The 21,070-nt window shown below is 34.2% G+C and overlaps 1 long non-coding RNA gene and 2 pseudogenes across 1 annotated transcript; 1 reads left to right on the top strand and 2 right to left on the bottom strand.

Annotated features, from left to right (window-relative positions):
* Positions 1 to 969: 969 nt before the first annotated feature.
* LOC130982830 (uncharacterized) lies at positions 970 to 1,673 on the bottom strand. Its single transcript, XR_009087203.1, has 3 exons — positions 1,604 to 1,673; positions 1,448 to 1,496; positions 970 to 1,197 (listed from the first exon to the last, which is right to left on the bottom strand). It is a non-coding gene; the product is annotated as an uncharacterized LOC130982830 (long non-coding RNA).
* LOC130981301 (probable ADP-ribosylation factor GTPase-activating protein AGD14) lies at positions 1,674 to 4,862 on the bottom strand (annotated as a pseudogene).
* An 11,647-nt stretch (positions 4,863 to 16,509) lies between these two features.
* Positions 16,510 to 16,936, top strand: LOC130979107 (multiprotein-bridging factor 1c-like; annotated as a pseudogene).
* Positions 16,937 to 21,070: the final 4,134 nt, after the last annotated feature.

Raw genomic sequence — 21,070 nt, 5'->3', positions numbered from 1 at the left:
TGGCTCCTTGTTATGGAAAATCTGGTTTCTCCAAGTCTTCTATTGATATGGCAACAACAGTTCTAAACTTGCTTCCCTCGGTAACTTTTGAACTCGTCTTGTCTGGATAATTCCATCCATCCTACTACTTCCTCTGCCCTGATAATATTACTCCACCCTACGAATTAATCTACTCCGAACTTTGTTAACGTTTAAACTTCATTTTACATTATTTTTTTGGTGACTATTATTTAAAATTTAAAACTCACTTTTTAATTTAATTTAAAAAAGAAACAAACAAAAAAACAAAAATAATAAATACTAAATAAAACAAATTCTCGCTTTTTTTTTTTTTTTTTGTCTCTTTGGCAAGCGATTAATTTACCCGAGGGTGAATCTATTAATTGTTAAATGCCTTCATGCAGAGGGATAGAAAATTAATTCAACCGCTGGAAGGCACTAACTTACGAAATGAGATCCTCTTAACATTCTGGGTTTGGGTAATAATTTCAGTAAACAGATTGTTTGGCATAGAAATAGAATTTGGCTATAGTAATAGACGAGTTTACAAAAATATAAATAAAAAAGATGAGTTTATGTACCTTGACAAAAAGAAAGACCTTCCCAAAATTGAGATTACAAAATCATACATTAGAGTAAAACCGAAAAAAAAAAAAATTAAAATACAACTATGATACTAATAAGCACACCACTACTCAATCGACACGACAATCTTAATTGATGAACACATGGGTTCACCCTTACCCAAATAACAATCGTCTCTACCAAGGGTTTTTATGCACCCACTTGACTTCTCTCTTTCTTTTGGGGTACAATATTTTTCAGCTCTTCTAACTCATTCCTCTAGCACCCGCTTCCAAAAAAAAGGCATTGTCTCTTCACCTTTCCTATAGTAACAATTTGGCCGTGTAACAAACATTTGACTTCGACCAGGTACACCAAAATCTCTCAGAATGCGAATGTATCACTTTGACTAACAATAGAAACCAAAACTCATCCAAATTTGTACAGGGAGCAACAAGTTGATGCTTGATTTTACAAGTTCAGGAAGACACATTTTCACATCAGCCGAATGGGTTCCCCCCTGCAGGGAAGGGAGTAGAGGCAGGAGTGGTGGAGAATGAATTATTTAGCTGCTGATCTGGATTTGACAAGCCGAAAACAGCTCCTCCAGTTCCGAAACTACTAGCTTCTGGCCTACATTCAGTTAAAAATTTCCAAGTCATACTATGCTAAGGAACTATACACAAAAAGTGCCCCAGGGAAATCATTTCACAAAACAGGAAGCTCAGGTAATTGCACCTAATATCATTGAACTTCATGCCACATTTAAGAGTTACTGAAGGATTACACCCAAAGATGAGCTTCCAAGAGTATATAATGTAAACAAGCTAACCTATAACAACCAATTGAAGGAGCTCATTACAAAGTCACAGTCAGTAGTTACCTTGGCATTGGCAAGTTAGGTGGCGGCATTTGTTGTACAATGTAATTCCCTGTAATTTTCAGATGGTTCAGGCTCAAGATAGTAGATAATGATAAAGCCAAAGAATTTCAGCATGCAATAGTTGTTGACAAATTAATTAAAAAAGGATAACAATACTTGCTCCCGTAGCTGATGGATGAGTTTGTGCTTGTCCAGGCAGGACAGATACATATGATGATGACGGGGGCGGGTTCCAGGCGTGTGATGGATTACCCAGGCTTGCAGGATGAATTGCTCCTGAAGGTGGCATACTAGGCAGAGCACCATGCAAAGATGACATGGAAGGAAACTGGTCAAGGAAAAACAAAATAGAATATCATCAACCATGACCAACTATTTTTCCCCTAAAAGAAACTTAAAAGGTAATAGTACAATGAATTAATTGATGAATTGGCACATCAGAGAGTCAGCATGTTATCACCCTTCACTATTCCAGATTTCAATGACACAACAGAGAAAACAAAGGGCGATTTTCTACCATTTACTGAACATCCATTACTCTTAAGAGTGAATGCTCAAATTTGTCCCTCAACTTTTGCGTACGAGTCAAATTGGTCAAATTTTCATTGAATCAAATTGGTCCCAACACATCTGTTTTCAAGCCCTTTGACCCATGTTGATTTGGATTGTTGTTAAGGTTCATGTAGAATGCAACAAAAAGTCGACTTTATGGTACACATCAACATGTATCAGTGTGAAGACAGAAAATGGGTTACTAACGTGATGCATGCTAGATAATTTTGGGGGGCCCAATTTGATTCAATAGAAACTGGAGGAACCAATTTGACTCGCGTGTAAAATTTAAAGGAGCAATTTGAGCATTTTATTATCTTATTAATAAATATGGTTCAGCTAAAGTGCATGATGCACACTTCAGATACCAACGTATATACTTCAGTAACTAGATAAAAATAAATAAAATAAAACAAAAGAAAAACAAAAAAGAAAAAGGAAACAAACCAGAAACTCGAGTTCATCACTTGTACAAAATCAAATCCAAATTATACCATACCATTTATTTTCTGAAATATGCACTTTAAAAGAGTGAAATCCCCCATCAGAAATTTCAAATATTATGATTTAATACAATATTCATGCACAACCCACAAAAATTTAACTTTGGAAGAGACCATGAAGTATGAATTATTATTGGCAACACGTTAATTATAGTTGAAACCAATGGAAGTCACATACAGTTGGTGCTTGAGCTTGGGAAGATTCACCGCCGGCATCAAATGGATTGACAGATTTTGATTGCTGCGGAAAACTTGGCATGGGCTGTAACTGTGAGCAGACATTATATTAGCGAAATGCATCAAAGTTTTGTACTAGCCAAAGATTCAGATAATCTTGCAAGCTAATCAATTTGGATTGTAACAGTACCACCACATTATTATATTGCACTGAGACACCCATGCCACGGGGAAGACCCATTTGCCAACCTGGAACCAGCGCAGGATAGGATGGGTATTTCACAGTGAATAGATCCTGCATGAATCACAAAAAACTGTAAGACAAACAATACATATTTGCAAGCAATCTTGCACATTTAGATGATTACAAGGTAAATCTAAGCTGCAAGGAATACCTCGGGAAGTTCTTCCCATTGATTTTACTTCAGTGGAATTGTGAAACAACACTGATTGTATTGGCAGGGTTTATAGCATCATGGTATGCATGTGGCATTGGTGTATTTTGATGCCCTTGAACTGTCGGCACAGAGGAAATATTCCATGGCTGCAAGATATTTTGATTATTTTCAATGAAAGGGTGAACAAATACTATGCCAGAAATTAACAAGTAGAACAACTGAAAAGACTACTCTACTAGCCAAACCTGATTGTTTACAGCTCCACCTACAGGTGGTTTATATTGTTGTGTGGAATGGGTAGCATTAGCTTGAAACAATGGTTGCTGATGCTGCAGACCAGTCCACTGTCCTGCATTACTAGGAGGCAGTGCTGTTGCCAGTCCGGAGATGGTCCTGAAGAACCACTCATGGAAAAGCTGAGAAACCGCCGACACTTGCAGGTGTTGTCGCGTTGCCCGCAGGAATGGCTGTTGCAACAGTTGGGCCAGCTTGGACTCCAGAAAGATGTGCAGGTAAAGAAGCTGGCACTGACAATTGCGACAACACAGATTCAAGTGGATTTACATTCACAGGGCTTGGAGTTGAATTTGCTGTAGCTCGAGAAGCAACATCAAAAGAGGCCCAATTATCAGCACTGGATTTTTCTGGCTGCACAACAGGTTGAGACACATTAGTTTGTTGGGCTGGAGGAATTGCCGGAGCAACAGGTGGTTCAGGATCAGCATCAAAATCAATAAGGCTCTTTGTAATCTCAGGCTTAACATCCACTGGATTCCCATTGCTGGACGCCAAGCTACTGGAAGATGTGGTTCGCTGAAATTACGAGAAATGTTACTGTGTTATAAAATGCATTTGTAGTCAGGTACTTACTAAACTAAAGGAGACAAAAGGACAGGTCTGTCAAATCATACATACTTGCAAAAGGAAACACTGAGCCACATCACATAGAAAATTAAGAAAGACCCCAGATTAACAGTTAACATTCATGCTAATTGTATAAGAAAATTTTTACATGCTTGCACAGGAAAGCTTGAAATATCGATAGTAATAAATTCACCAGCAATTTAAAAACATCATGTCAAATGAACTAACATCTAGAATGAAATAACAGTATAAATATCAAATTTAACAGACAAAACATAGTTTACTTGCTATAGCATATAAGTATGTGGCTTCGTTTTAAGCAAACCTACCAATCAATGATAATAAATTATTAAAAACATCAGGATCAAAAAACACAGATGACTAAATTATACAAAGACTCCACAGAAAAGCCGGGTCAAAAGCATCAAGATCAAACACAATGACTAAATTATACAAAACACCATTGATATTTGATGATAATTTCACCTGTGTCAACACAGAGCCATCTGCAGCTTTACCACTGTTTGGTTTTGGGGGGTTCATTTATCCGAAGAGGTACTACGTTTTCCCCTATCTCTCTAACAGGTCGGACCACAGGTGGACTGGAAGAACCAACATCTCTGGCTCGATCAGGAGATTGATTTTCTACCTTATAATCCCCATCAGATACTCTACGATCTTCACGACGCCAATCATTGACTATTGGAGGACGACCAGGACTCCTCCCATAGTCACCATATTGCCTACTTTCTTGATCATATCCAGGACTTCTTCCACCTGAACTAGACCTGTCACTATAACGCCGTTCATATGTGTCCTCGTACGGAGGGCTTCTAGACCCTCCCTGATACATGTCATTTCTCCTGTTTTCATAGATATCATTGTCACCCTGCATAACATGCAACACATAATAGAGTTAGATTCAGCTGATAGATTTCTCTGATGAATCTCTTAGGACCATGTTGTTCATAGTCATTGCTCAAAAAATTGTCATCTTCTTCGCTTGAACAATCTGTTGCATATGGGTCACTATAAATTATTCTAATTCTCCTCATAATGTTCAAATTTCCTTCTTTTCCTCTCTTGCATTTCATTCCTTCAAGACCAGAATCATTCAAAATTTCAAACCAAAGACCTGTCTCACAGTGAGTCACAGAATTTGAAGATAAAATAGGAAAAAACTGAGCCTTTCTCAAGGGAAATGTGAACTGAATGTGAAACCTCCAAGACCCATGTCATGAATTTCATCACAGAACCATAAATTATTATTTTTAAAACACTAAAATGCAATGCAGACATGAAGGTGAAGAATCTACTTACCTTTTTTTTTAATCTAATGATCTTAGCATAATGGAAAAGGTTGGACTGTGCTGTTTGGGACTCTGATGGAAGTGATTGCATGCAATTGCAAAGGTGAACAAAGAACAAAATGCATGAAAGGAAGCAAATAGAAGGGACAGAAAAAGAAAAAACCAGACACTACTAATTCATAGATTCACACTCCAGATTTTTAAGATTAGGAAAAGGAAACATATATTTGGTTTCAATTCTCTTATTTTCTGCACAAATCCTTGACAGTATATTACATCTTTAACCCTTGTTTAGGGTTTATTGACTAATTAGTTACATCACTGATATTCAATTACAAGTTCATGGCCAGTTACAAAAAAGCTAGAGAACTTCGTGCTTGGATCCAAATAAAACTCAGATGATTCCCCAGCTGAGACCAACAATTTTCCATTCTGGCCGCTTCAATCAATGGGGGACGGGATTTAACGGTTTCTAACAAATCATCTATATTATTTACTAAATCAAATATATCTGATTCTCTTGACATATCAAGATGAATTTCTCCTCTTCCAAAACTACTGTCTCTAAAAATCACCCTTATGATCGATGATTCAGTTTTTGACGAGCGGGATGAGTGGGTTGGTGAAACTGGCTCCGAGGATTGGGTAGGTGGAACTACCTCTGAGACCAGGCGGTTGACCATTTCAGCCGCCGAATATGCAAGATTATACCTTAGCAGTTCGTTCTGTCCCACGTAGAAGGAGGGATCTCTCAGTGTAAGATCGTGCTGACCCTGCCGCACGAAGGGCTCTGCCGGTCGCATGGACGGGTAGTACAAGAAGGGACCCTGCTGCAAGAAGGGCTCTGCCTGTCGCATGGACGGGTAGTGCAAGAAGGGCTGTGACGGGTAGTGCTGTGACGGATAGTGCAAGAAGGGACCCTGCTGCAAGAAGGGCTCTGCTGGTCGCATGGACGGGTAGTGCAAGAAGGGACCCTGCTGCAAGAAGGGCTGTGACTGGTAGTGCAAGAAGGGACCCTGCTGCAAGAAGGGCTCTGCCGGTCGCATGGACGGTAGTGCAAGAAGGGACCCTGCTGCAAGAAGGGCTCTGACGGGTAGTGCAAGAAGGGACTCTGCTGCAAGAAGGGCTCTGCCGGTCGCATGGACGGGTAGTGCAAGAAGGGACCCTGCTGCAAGAAGGGACCCTGCTGCAAGAAGGACAATGCCGGTGCAACCGCCGCACCGTGCATGGAGGGGTAGTGCAAGAAGGGATGTCTTTGAAGATCGTGCTGCATGAACGGCTGCGGCACCACCACGCGAAGGGCGTTTCGGGTGGAAGCACCACCACGCCGTGCATGAAGACACCACCGTGCAGAAATGGTTCTTCAAGATCGTGCTGCTGCAAAAACTCTGACATTGTGATCTTGAGGAGAAGAAGAGAGTGAAAGGATATCAGAGAAGAAGAGAGTGAAAGGATATCAAAGAGACTTGTGAAGTAATCTTGATGTGAAGAAGAGAATGGGTGAGACTGAAACTGAATTAGGTATACTTATAAGGTGCGGTCTATGGTGACTAAGGCTTTTGCGTGGCTAGGCTTGCAAAAATTAATAATTCAGCAACAGTGCAAACCTCTTTCATTGCAAGCAGATGGTTCGATAGATTAAGGCTTGGTTTGGTAAAGCTTTTACTTTTCGAAAGTAGTTTATGAAAGCTGTCTTTTAAAAGATAGCTTTTTAAAAGCTGCAACACTTGCGTTTGTTAAAACTACGTCAAAAATAACTTTTAATAAGCATAAGCACTATAATTGTGTTTAGTAAAATAGCTTTTAAAAATTAAAAAAATTATAATAAACATATTTATAATGAAGAATAATTTTTTTTATTTTAGAGATCAATAATTTAAATATTTATTTGATTTATTCTCTATATTAATATAAATAGAGTTATCAATAGTCAATAATAAAATTGTATGTAATCCAATGTTAGTACTGATACATCCATTACTCATCTATATATATTGACTCACTTTTATAAATCACAGAAAATGGGACACATATCTCAAGTAAAATTATATATCTATATTTATATATGTATATATATGTTGTTATTATAATTTTGACTAATGTTCATGAAGTTGGTGTACGAAAATTTTATGATTGGTTTCCATAAATCAGGTCTCCTTCTTCACGTTCTAAAGAACAGAGAAAAACAAACATCTACTAGAAAATACAAAAACAACTCACAAAAAATAATATAAATAGATAGAAGTTCATACTAATACATGATAGAGATGTATTTGTGTTGAAATTGTGAAGATTAAGTTGGAAAATAAAAAATATATGAAGATTGTGTTAGAATTTGTGAAAGTTAGGTTGAGAAATTAGAAATATATGAATATTTCAATTGCAATATAATGAAGAAAATATGTGTGGGAAAACAAATAAAATCTGGTTTTAATAATTAATAATGGTAATTTTGAATATTTATTATATTAGATTTTTTTTAATTTTGATAAGCACAAGCCAACTTTGAAAAGCTCCCTCGTAGGTGCTTTCAAAAGCACCCATAACTTTTAAAAGCCGCAAGCACTAGCACTTGGGCTTTTTAATTTACCAAACGCAAAATGAGGTACTTGTGCTTTTAAAAAGCACAAGCACCTCTTCAAAAAGCTTTACCAAACCCAGCCTAAGACACAGAAAATTCAAAATGTTTGAATGGAGATGAATTTATCCACATCTAGAGTAAAAAGCTATGATGAAAAAACTTTCTATGTACAACCAAAGAACAATGTCATCTACAAGAATTTAACAAAGCCAACACAACTGTAAGCATGGAAAAACTTACAGAATTGGCTCCTCTAGCCTTTGCTTCTTCGGATGTCTCCAACTGCTCCACCCTTCCAACCTTGTATCTTCACAATGAAAGGAAAAACTCAAAACAGGTATACTAAGTCCTCAATTCATTAGCTACGAAATTGATATGCAAAATGATTAGTAAGATTAATTCATATCATCCAATCTATCTGGAGTTAGCCATACTCATCTATGTGCTGCACGAAATCTCCACTTCAGATGTACATTACATTTAGTCAAATCAACTTTCGAACAAAATCTCACTCTATCCTTAGTACTTACCCCCGAGCAACCAAGTTTTGACAGCATCATCAATCCCACTTTCAGATATACCAACCTGAAGTAGCAAGTAATAACAACTCTCTTTAATCTTTAAGAGGTAAAACCAGTAGGAAAGTAATAACCAAACGACAAAAGAGTTGATCTGTCGACATTTTCCCACACCACTTAATGTTATTTTCCAATCAAGCTCCTTATGGCCAATTTCAGCATCCATTTCATAGAGCTCATAAAACTTCCCCTGTGATTGCCATTAATTATGGCAGACTACTATTAATTGAAGTTAATGAATACACAGTAAATCCTCAGAATTAAATGGTATTACGACATCAATAGTCAAAATACTTCATGGACTAACCACTTTAAAAATAGCAGAACATCTATGTATTTACACGTCCTGTCGTACAAAGGATCATTGGGCCTTCTTCCACTTGCATCCCTGATTCGAGAAGGATCAAGCCACTCAAACCTGCTAGCCACTTCTGCTTCCTTCTTAGTCAAGTTCAGTGATGGTGAATCCTCAAGAAATCTGACTCGTTTGCCAGAATCCATCAATGAACGAAACTTGCATTCCTGGTGTTTCAGGCCTAACAACATCATCATAAATTTCGATAGGCACCATGTTTAACTGATTTGCCTTTGCCTTGAGACTTACAGCAGTATTTTTCACCATAGGTTGGAAAGCTCCTTCATACTCCTGATGCTGTCCTTTACCGTTAGCACATAATGGTGAAGAAGACTTACACAAACTGTCATCTGATGACTGGCTCCTGCAAAAACATTAGCACACATAATATCATTGTAGTGGCATAATAACAAAAATAAAAATGAAACTAAACAGTGTTTTTCATTTATAAATTTCAGTTCCAGCTGTATGTTCGGTATCGTTTAACTTGCTAGAGAATGAAATTCTTTGGAGAAATCAAATTGCTTCAATTTACTATGTTGCAAAAGTTTACCGAATAATCCAAAATATGATGATTGATCATCATTCTCAAAGTGAAAATTCACATGCTATTTTTTTTCCATTCACCTTTCACATGCATTTAGTTCAGATAACAAGTTGACACTTCTGTAAACTTACAATTTTTCTATTTTCTAATAAACTTAATGGAAAAAGGAAACAATATAAGAAAATAAAACATCGAAACTTTACGAAATAAGCACATTTCATTTTCTTCTCTCGCATTTTGGTGAAACAAAACCATAAGGGGAACGAATGACTTGCCTATGACTATGCTTATCGCCGTCGCTGACAAACTTGTGCATGATGCTCTCAAAGAGGTTAGGAGCAAAGCCATTCCCGATCGAAGCGAAGGTCGCCGGTAGAACCTGACGCGGCACCTTCTCCGGCGGCGTGTCGGTTCCTCTGACATCTTCTACCGCCGGCGCTGGAGGATTGACGGCGGCCGTGAAATTACGGTCGTGTTGACGGACAGACGAATCGGGAGGTCGGCGCTCACCGGAAGATTTGTTTTCCAGCGAGGCTTTCTGGAAGAATGAGAGTATCGATTTCTGGCGATTCATCGTTGAGGTGAGAATGGGAGAGTGACAGAGAAAATGTATGAAAGGGTTTTAAGCTTTACGGTAGAATTGTGTATATTTGAGAATGTGAACAGTAAAATTTTTTGGCGCCAAGGGAAAGTTTTAACGCTCATTTTAAACCTGTTTGTTAAATGGAAAAGTATAGGGTACCAAGAAGTATCTGCCAACTATTACCAACATTAAAACTAATTAAATATAATTTATCATATCAATTAAAAATTTAATAAAAAATCAAATTTTAAATAATCCCATTCAAATTTTACCCTAATTCTGTTTTGCTTCCACCCACCCATTACTCTTTCTGCGCTGTGCCTCCTTCTTCTCCTTCCCTCCTTGGCGCCGGCGTTGCCTCTTTCTCCCTCGCCTCCCCGGTCTCCATCGCACCAAACCCCCGCCCTCGCGTCACTCTCCTCAACCGTGCCTCAGTGGCGTGTCCTCCCTTATGTCATCCTCCACTACGATGTCACGGCATCGTCCATCGTTCGCGTTGTTCTGTCGCCGCCTGTCACCGTTAGTTCTCAACCCTAAACCTCCCCCCTCTCTCTCTCTCTCTTGCATAAAAATTTGTTATTATTCACTCAACTCATTGCTCCTTTTCTTCAATTTCTAGATTAAACATTTCATTTGGATTTTTCTATTTTGCTAATTTCAGCTGAAACTGAACAAAACGTGCCTGAAATATTTTCCATTTCAATTTTTTGGGGCAAAGAAGAAAAATATTTCAAGTTGGGAGCTTTATCTAGGGCTTAGTATTTATTGAGAATTTGATAGACTGAGATAATTCGTATCAGATTTACAAAGTACTACATTGTATTGTGCATTTTCTAATCTTAAAGTAATTATCATAGGTTTTTTAGGAATTAGGTAAGTACTGAAGTGCATGGCATAGAGTGTGCTTGATAAAATAATGGAACTGCAGTTTATGTTTTGGAGTCTCTTTCAATTGTTTCTGTTTTGTCAAGCTTTCTGTATACATTGCATTAATGTTGAGTGTTGTAGAAATGTGACCTTATTTTTCAGTAAGGAATTCCTAGCTTGTTCCATCGTCCATCATCCATCTATTTTTAAAAGTAGATGTTTCTTTGAGTTATAATTGTTTCTTTTATTTTTATTTAATCCCTTTGGAATGTGATTATATTATGTACAGGTAGTTTGTTGGAATGGGATTAGCCCCAAGTTGTTGGGTCTTGTGACACAGACGTCTGTATACCATTGGTCAATTGAAGGTGAGACATAATTTTGCTAATTCAAATATGTTTTCCATCTTATGCATTTTGATTGAGGTGCTTGTAGCTTGTATGGAAATTGTTAAATGGGTTGTTGATCTATGATATATGTATCATGTAGGATATTCTGAACTTGTGAAAATGTTTGAAAGAACTAATTTGGCAAACAATCAACTCATTAATTATCTATGTGACCCTATAGAAAAATGGTTGTTCTTGGTTGGTATTGCTCCTGGTTCCCCTGAGGCATGTCTTTGCCTTGCATGTGTTATAATAAGTAGGCAACTTAGTTAACAACATTCATTTTCAAGTTTGCTTTAAGATTGCTGCCTCTTTATGCAAGTTAAAATTTTAACACGGTTTGTAAAATTTCTGAATAGCTTCTATACTTCTATTTTAGTAAATCTCCACTAGCAGAGATGATTTTTATAATTTAAGTTGGTCTTAGCTACTATTTAATGTTCTACAGGCTGTGAAGAGGAAGATCAACAAATTAAAGAAGCTGAGTTGCTAATAAATCACAACATCTCTATTTATTTTTCATTTTTGCTTTTTGCAGAAGCAATGTACTACGTCATCAGAAGATATGCTCAAGGATTCCGAGCTGCAAGACCACATTGAAAAAGCAGAAAATCTACTTTAAGATGATTGATGAATCTGAACTAATGGAAGAGGAATTTGAAACAGTTGATGAACCGGATGAAGTGGAAAAGACGTGATCCAAGTGTAGCAAATAGAAAGTTGTTTTTTGTTTAGCTAGTTGTATGGCATTGATATAATAATTTTAATTACGATGTAGCTTTACCCCTCTAACTAAATAGAAAGTTCTTGCAGTATTTTTGGTCATGATGAATTCCTGATTCTACAGTTATGTAAATTGTATGGATAAGTTGAATGAATATTATGATTTCTTTCATTACATCTCAGCATGATGACAAGTTATAGGATCACTATAACCAAATAGATGTAACAAACAATTGAACTTACATTGATGTAAATACGTCTAAAGAAAAATTGAGAAATTTGGAAAAATCATATACACATACATTCATATAAACTTTTGAGAATATGTCTACATTGATGAATAAACTATGTTTCTTTACGTTCAAACTAAGAATCTAACAAATCCTTAAGAGTATAAATCACTTAATCTTAAAAAACTTGAGAATCCAACAAGAAACTATTCGATCAGAGCACTCTTCATGTTAGCAACCTCTTGATCACACTCCCTTGGATGAAACTTCAATTCCTCTATCTGACTTTATTGAGAGAACAAGTTAGTTGTAGCTTCCTCCATCTGCTCTTCCAACTTCTCATACTTAGTGCGAGCAGCTACAATTTCCCTCTCTTATAACAAAAGAGACATCTATTAAAGACACATTCAAAAAAGTTTTTAACAAGAAGGCATATCCAATAAACACATTCAACAGGAGACACATCTATCAAAGACACATCCATGTAAATTTTAAATATAAGATATATCCATAAAAGACATATCCATTAAGGAAATGGAAGACATGTCCATTGGAACACAGCTCCATTAGTAGACACATCCAATACAAAAAGACACATGCATAGAAGATACGACCAAAAAAGACACCTCTATTAGAAAACACATCGATAGTTAACACACATCCTGATCCATTTTCCTTATCATTCCATTTCTTTTTCTTGGTCCATAACTTGATTTAAAAAGAGCTATCGATATATATACATAGATATATAAGCATTAAAGTGTATATATAAGCATTAAAGACAACGCAAATGAGAATGTGACCAATATATTCTTCTCCCTGTGGCTATCTTCTACGTAGAAACATAAATAGAAACAGGTAATTGCTATCACAATAGGAAAATGACTTGATGTTCCACTAGATTGTAGCAATTTGTTTATAACCTCTAGAAAGAGTAGAAGATTGAAGACTCTTCCCTTTGAGCAAAAGAATAATTATAGCTCCAAGAAGACAACATGGTTACCAATGATTCATAAATCCAAACGAACATGGATATTTAACAGGCTTAATTAAATGTGCTATGAAGGTACTTGAGCTGGCAAAAATAGAAATTCTTGTGTGCATTGGCCACAATCAAACTAATCTGAATTGTTACAAATTTTCAATAGTTATATATTATTCTTCAATCTATCATTGTATTTACAAAATTAGCATCTTCCACACAAAAGCATTAGAGATATATAATTGTAACATTTATGATTTATCAACGTTATTTAGGAGAAATTAAATCATCATAAACTAGAGGAGTAAGCAGCTAGCTTTCAGCTTGAAATGGCTAGTCAGAACCAAAACAAATCACCTACTGTGATGTCATTCTTTGTATGGTTATACCAGGGCTTTTGTGAAATACATGGTTATATGTCTTCTATTCTTCCATGCTTGAATTTCTAGAGCTAAAAAAAATTGAAAATTAAATCACTATATTTCTGTCACCTGATCTGTGAGTTTTATTCAGTTGAAAAAAAAAAGAAAAAAAGAAGACTGAAATTAAATAATAATTTTGATTTTTTTTCATGATTCTTGTTTTTCCTCTTGCTCCAAAATTAAGGGCATAGCTTGTTTCAGCATTGAAAGGGTCACCACCTATTAAAAGAGAAAAGCAAAAAAACTAAAAGCTGGTAGGAAGAGGCTGCTGCAAGCAGTTCAATCAAACTTTAATGTTTGGTTTTCATAGAAAATAATAGTCAACGGAGTAGGAAAGCTTTATGAGAAGAATGATATGCCATTGGCTCATTATCAGCAAGAATCAGTACAAACATTCTAAAATGGGAATATAGGGCAGAATAAAAAAATAGTTATTGATGAATCAAAAGAATGGGATGATTAGAAGACTCATCAATTAAAGACACATCAAAATAAGTTTTAAACAAAAGACACATCCAAAAGAAGACACATCAATGTTCATGTGATGAGACGAGTAACACATAGAGGTTTTTGAAAACGAAGTAACTCAACATAACTAGCATGATCAAAGAATGCAAGTAAATTACTAAAGGAAAGTTAACCTTTAAGAAATCCAGCAATGCAGACAGAAACAGAAATAGCAAAGTGAAAGACATATCCATTACACAACTCCATTAGTAGACACATCCGAGAGAAAAAAGACACATACATATAAGACACTGCCAGAAAAGACACCTCAATTAGAAAACACATTCATAGTTAGACACATCCTGAAAAGACACCTCCAAAATGGCACAACATTTACTCCGTAGACTATCTTAACCCCATTTTTATCCCACATTTGCGGATTCCCTAAACAAAAACAATTAATAATGCATACAAAAGCTCTGCAGCAAAGCACAATGAACTGAGATCAGTTCATATAATTTAACTTCTAACATTACAAAAAATAACATCCACAAATTCAAAATGCATCTTATATGAATACCTAATCCAAGTATATGAACCCTCAACAGATCGGCCACATCTAGGTACATAAACCATGAAATACTACTACTAACCTGTTAGATCAGTGGCGCCAATGAAGGAAGAAGCGTCTGAGCGACGCGTCTTGGAGCCGGTGCTAGTTGCGGCGTTGACTGGGGCTGGTCAGATACAAGAGATGAAGTGGGATGGTGGTGCTTCAGCAGGACAGGGAGATTTTCAACGAGGCGTGCATGGAGGCAGAGCAAGCGGACGCACTGTCGGCTGGTCCAGCAGAGAAGAGACGCATCTGTCGGCCGGGTGTCAGTTTTGCGGATGAGAGACCGTGGTTGTTAATGGCGGCAACTAGTTTCCCGGCGGCGTTGATTAGGTTGAGGAATGCGACCGGCGAAGACAGCAATCCGGCGTGCTATGCGGCGCTGCAAGTGGAGATGGGGGAGTGGGGGTGTGTCTCCACCGTAAGAAGAAGTGAAAAAGGGTTACAGTAGGATTAACAAAGTTAATTTAGGATGTGTTTTTTTAAACAAGTGGGCTTTGTCTAGCAGCCCAATAAGCTTTTGGCAGATATTGGCAGATTACTTCTTGGTAACGTAGCACGGTTGTTGTTAAATTGGCTGTTGCAAAACTATAAATTGCTTTCTCGGTTTCTCCCTTTCTGTCCAACTATTGATATGGTAAATATTTAATATTGTTAATGTGCGTAAAGTAAAAATATTATCAATTAAATAATATCTTTCTAACATGTATATATATTTCAATTTCAATGTTATAATTTTAGAGATAGAAAAAATTAACAATATTTATATTAAAAAAATATTAAGATTAATAAATTAACAAGAAGACCAATATATAATCATGATATGAAAACTAAAAAGATAAATTAATAATATTTATTTAACTAATTTCGTAATTGTTATGTATGTTATTAAGAATATTAAATATTTTTTAAATTTAATAGAACGAATAACATTATAGTAAATTAAAGTCATTTGAAATAAAATATATATATATATATATATATATATATATATTTCAATTGACAGTATTTTAAGTAAGATTCGATCCAAAAACTAAAATAATCCTTTAGTCTATTTTTAATTGATTTAAGTATTTTCACATTTTTTAAAAACCAAAATTTTAAGGAAATTTAATAAAGTATTTGCTTAAAACTACTTCTTATATTTTTTATTCAAATACAATATTATTTTTTAATAATAAATTTTAAGAATATAAATACTGTATTTTCGTCCATTGTCTCATTATTTGCTTTGTTGAAGTTCATAATCTATAATTAACATCCAAATAAGGAAATAAAACAAAAAATATATAAAAATATTATTTATGTTGTGATAGGAATGGGACGAGGATGACCATTTTCTATATGAAATTTACATTCTCAAAAGAAAATGAAATTAATGAAGGTTGACAATATCCCTTTCATATGCTTATAAATAGGAAGTTAACTTCCGTTAATGTGACATAACAAAAAATACCATTCTCCCCTCTTTATACATAAGCAATAATAATCTTTCTTCTCTCTCTTTCATATTACTAATTTTTATTCTCTCTCTTTATATATCTTACTATAATATTAGTAAATATATTAATCATATCTATTATATTATGATAATAATTGTGGTGAATATTACTATTAGAGTTATATAATTATACTTTTATATTTATTACCTCTTCCTTATTTATTTATTTATTTCACAATAATTTATATATTAAAATTAGTCACTAATATATTTATATATAAATATTTATGTAGTTTAATTTATTTTTAATGTATATTTGTATTTTAATATATATTTTATATTAATATTTTTTTTATATTGGATTTAATTTATACTAATTTATTTCAACATAAACATATATTTTATACTGGTTCTCTTAATTTATTTTCACTCACAACCAGTTTTCTTTATTCAATTCATCATTTCATTTTTCTTCAAATTTTACCTCGTGTTTTGCAATGATGCTGACTCGATCAACGGGGACCATAACACAGGACTGAGAGCCTGTGGTTCTCCAGGCCCAAGGCCTAGGACCTTCGTAATTCCAAGGCCGTGAACCAGGCCCTGAGGTCGGGCGCCGAGGTGCAGACCCTCAAGAAGTTTAACGTGGGGTCTAACAGGAAGCCCATGCCTGGGATCAACGCGAGGAAGCTGGAGGAAGGGACGGAGCTCGCGGCGCTGGAGCGGGTGGCGGTGGAGATGAGGCAGGCCATACAGAAGGCCCGTCTGAATAAGAAGATGAGCCAGGCAGAGCTGGCGAAGCAGATCAACGAGAGGCCGCAGGTGGTGCAGGAGTACGAGAACGGCAAAGTCCAATCCAACCAGGCCGTGCTCGCTAAGATGGAGAGAGTTCTTGGTGTCAAGCTCGGGGACAAAATCGAAAAATGAAAGAAGATTTTCCTTTAATAAGAGTGCTTTGTGTTGTGGTGTTGTGTTATGTTCTGTTCTGGATCAGAGTCTAGAGTCTGTTGTTTAATATTTGATATGATAGAATGGAATATTAACGTGTGTGATTTTTTGGAGAAAGTGTTAACAAAAGTTTGATAGTGTAATGAGATCTCGCTATAAATTAATGTCATTATGACTTATTTGATTTTAAAATTTGGAGATTACATTGATTCGCATGTGAAATTTTCATTAACTAAATTGTTTGTTTTTCTAAGAATAGCATATTGTAATAAACTAATAAAATTCAAGTACGGACAATTTACCAAAATAAATAATTTGGCTTTCAATTTTATCAGAATTCACATTTTGCAAAACACTTTTTAATTTTGATATTGGAGAGTATTAGTGTTAGGCGTGGATATGGGGTGACTGGGTGCTTAACAAGGGTGTGGTGTCAGGAAGAAGGCCATAACAGGAATCGGACCCAGTGATTCCCCCTCCCACGAATCGGACCCAGCGTTTGGAGGAATCGGACCCTCCGATTGATCGTGGATGAAACGCACCGTCCGATTGCGCCCCCTTCCACGTGTCGAACAGCAGCTTCTCCCCAGGACGGTGCCCCAGCAGCCAGCATACCCCCTTTCTCCCACTCCCTCACTCCGAAACATCATTTTCAAGCCTCAAACCCCATTTCTTTCTCTCTGTGTTCATCCTCTTCCTCTCTTCTTCTTCAAGAACGTTGCATGCAATAAAATCTGTAGAAATGGCTAAAAAATACAAAGCTAAAAATGTTGATCGTCCTGAGCTTCACATTGTAAATTATTTGTCTCATCCTGATTATGTAAGTTAAAATTTTTAATTTTTTGCAAATTTCTGAATTTTAATTAAATTTTGTAGGAAATTTTTTTGTGTTTTATGGTTAAATGTTGAAGTTAGGTAGATAGATATTTAAATGTTATTTGTTACAGATTTTGTAAAAAAATTTTTGGAGTAGTATTAGAAATTTTAATTAATTAATAAAATCTGATGATTAATTTAAAAATTATAATATTAGCAATTATGATAATTTGTTGTTATTATGTTTAGATGTTGTTAGTTAGTTGAAGAATATGTTAGAATTTTTTTTTTGTAATAGAATTAGAAAATATAATTAGTTAATTAACTTTTGTGATTAATGTTTCTTTGAATTATATCAGTTACAAATAACTTGTTGGGTTATTTAAATATAGATATATAAAATATAGATCTACTAAAGCTGCCTAAGAATAATAATACTACTGTTCAGATATAATAAAAAAATAAATATTAAATATTATTGTATATATACGTCAATTATTATTAAACAGAAGAAGCAAGATAAATTAGTTGTAATAATTAAGTAATTAAGTAATGAGTATTTAAATTGTATAGTGAAATAGTATAGTTGTTGTGAAGTTGCATTAGAAAATATATTTTTAGTGATTAATCGATTAAATAGTATGATTAATATAAGTTGTAAATTAGTAATCATTCATGATTTGGCTAGTAACATGTTATGTTTTTGCAGAGTTCACCCATGATGACATGTGACCATTAGCTACATAGTTTTGCTTTTATTTGTTCTGTTTTTCTCAAAATAAAAAAAAAAAAACGGTTAGCCTAGTTATAGTTTTTAGTTTTACACACGTTACTCTAAATGTGACATCCCTTGAGACCAAATTTCTCTTAAATCTTTCTTTGTATGGTTCGTAGAAGATTTTATTATAACATCTCACTCTCTTTGGGCCCATCAAAAGAGTTTACCAATTCAGCTTGATGCATTATTTCATTAGTTATACCCAAAACACACACCTTTCCCTTATTACTAGTCCCTTAATTATTTTTACTTTATTTACAGTTACACTATCAAGAGGAGAAAATACATATATGAATATTTACTTTATAAATTCTTAAAAAATGAAATAATTAAGATATTAAGAAACTACTACTATACACTCCACTATATATATAAAGACTAAAGAGAGAGGCAGAAAGTAAATAAGCACCTCACTCTAAAGTTTTACATGAAAAACCAATAAGAAAGGCTTGTTTCACCGATAGGTTTCAACAACACTACATAAAGCTACCCATTTTGTCTCCAATCATGAAGGTAAGATCTCATATGACACTATATATTATATACATATAAATTATTTTCACATACATAAATATAATTAAAAAAATATTCAGCTACTAAATTATCTCAAACCGAATTTGTATACATATTTTTCATTTTTTAATTTACATAAATTGCTATAGGTGATAGGATTTTACAATTTGTTTATAAAATTCATACACTTACAATGATTTATGAGCGATATTTCTAACTTCCTTAACAAGTGTATACCGTTTTTTAAGGATATAAATTTTACATTTTTATTTCGTAAAACCTACAAATAAATTAAACCTGCAATAATTTATAAGCAAATTTTTAATTTCATTAATAAATTAATCGTTATAGCAGTTTCAATTTTAGGGTTATACATAAGATCCAACCCTTTGAAACAATTTATTGGTATAGGATCATTTTGTCGTTGTTATTTTTAATTCTCCGTATTATATATTAATTAAAGTCAATTAGATTACTATAATAAGGGAACATTGTCTTTGGAGAGTGATTAAAAAAATAACTTTGGTTTTGCCTAGTATTGATTTTATAGAGAGAGATATTGTTTTGAATATTCAATTTCTAGTTTATCATATTAGCATCTACTTTACCATTTTTGTATTGTAGTATGACATAATCTAATATCTTTTTTATCCTTTGAGTGAGTTAAACATTGATAAACACCTATATTTTTAATGGGTTTTCTTAAATATTACTTTAACAATACTCGTTAAAAGTTAAAAAAAAAAAGGTTTTTGTAGAATTCAATAATATCCGTGTATTTATTGTCATTGAAATTTTATTTAAAAAAATATTTGTTATAGAAACTGTTTAGTTTTAAAAGTTTAATAACTATTAAAAAATGATTAAAGAAAACTCTTTTATTATCCAGATACAATTTTTTAAATAAAATTAGAGTTTAGTTAACTTGTGTCTAACATACGTAACTATTATAATTTTTTTTATTTTTTCTACTTTAATAAATAAACAACAAATGTATTATTGAAAATTTAAACTTTATCTTTTTTCTATACAAATTTTCTTATTTTAAAATTATTAAAAATATAATCATTCATATTGTTTCCTCTTTTCAATTTAATATTTGAGGGAAGTACTATCATAGAAATCTTAAAATGTGCTTTTAGAGCATATATTAATTAAATTCATAAATAATTAAAAATAAATCAATTTGACATTTAATAATTAATATACTTGTAATTAATAATGTTTTAATTATAACTACTTTGTGCAGGACCACTTCAAACTTTAAATTTGCACATAAAGCTTCTAATTTTGTAGTAGCTAGCTAGCTATATATGTGGTTAATATCCTCAGGAAGTGTGATAAGTGATGACATGCATGTGAAACTAACTCTAAATATATGTATTCTTGTGCAGCAAAAAATAACCATAAAGATGCAATTGGATTGTGACAAATGCAGAAGCAAGGCACTCAAACTTGCATCTCAAGAAAAAGGTAACCACGTATTTTGTACACAATGATATAGTAATTAATGCTATGATTTCAATTCACTAATTAGTTATTATTCAGGTGTAAGCTCAGTGGCATTGGAAGGTGATGATAGAGACCAATTGGTGGTGACTGGAAAAGTTGATGCGGTGTGTTTGGTTAGGGTTCTTAGGAACAAGTTTAAATGTGTAAACCTCGTGAGTGTCCAAGAATCGAAGGAGAATGATGACAACAAACGCAAGCAACATAATAATAATAATTGTGTTTGCTATTACACTACTCCTTCTGCTCCACCATCTGCTCCTTATTGCTACTATCCGGTTTATTATAATTCTGATCCATCTCCCAATAATTGTTCCATCATGTGACAAATTATACTGATTAAGATATTAATATAATTAATGATGATAATAATAATAATAATTATTTACTAGGTCTTCTCAGTTTGTTATATGTTAGTAGTTGCAAGAAATTAAATAAATGTACAATTTACTTTTTTTATGTTCTATTTCTTTCTTTCAATTACTATAATTTTAGAA

This window comes from Arachis stenosperma, chromosome 5, assembly GCF_014773155.1.
Source record: "Arachis stenosperma cultivar V10309 chromosome 5, arast.V10309.gnm1.PFL2, whole genome shotgun sequence".
NCBI classification, from domain to species: domain Eukaryota; kingdom Viridiplantae; phylum Streptophyta; class Magnoliopsida; order Fabales; family Fabaceae; genus Arachis; species Arachis stenosperma.
This window is presented reverse-complemented; position numbering and strand designations above follow the sequence as displayed.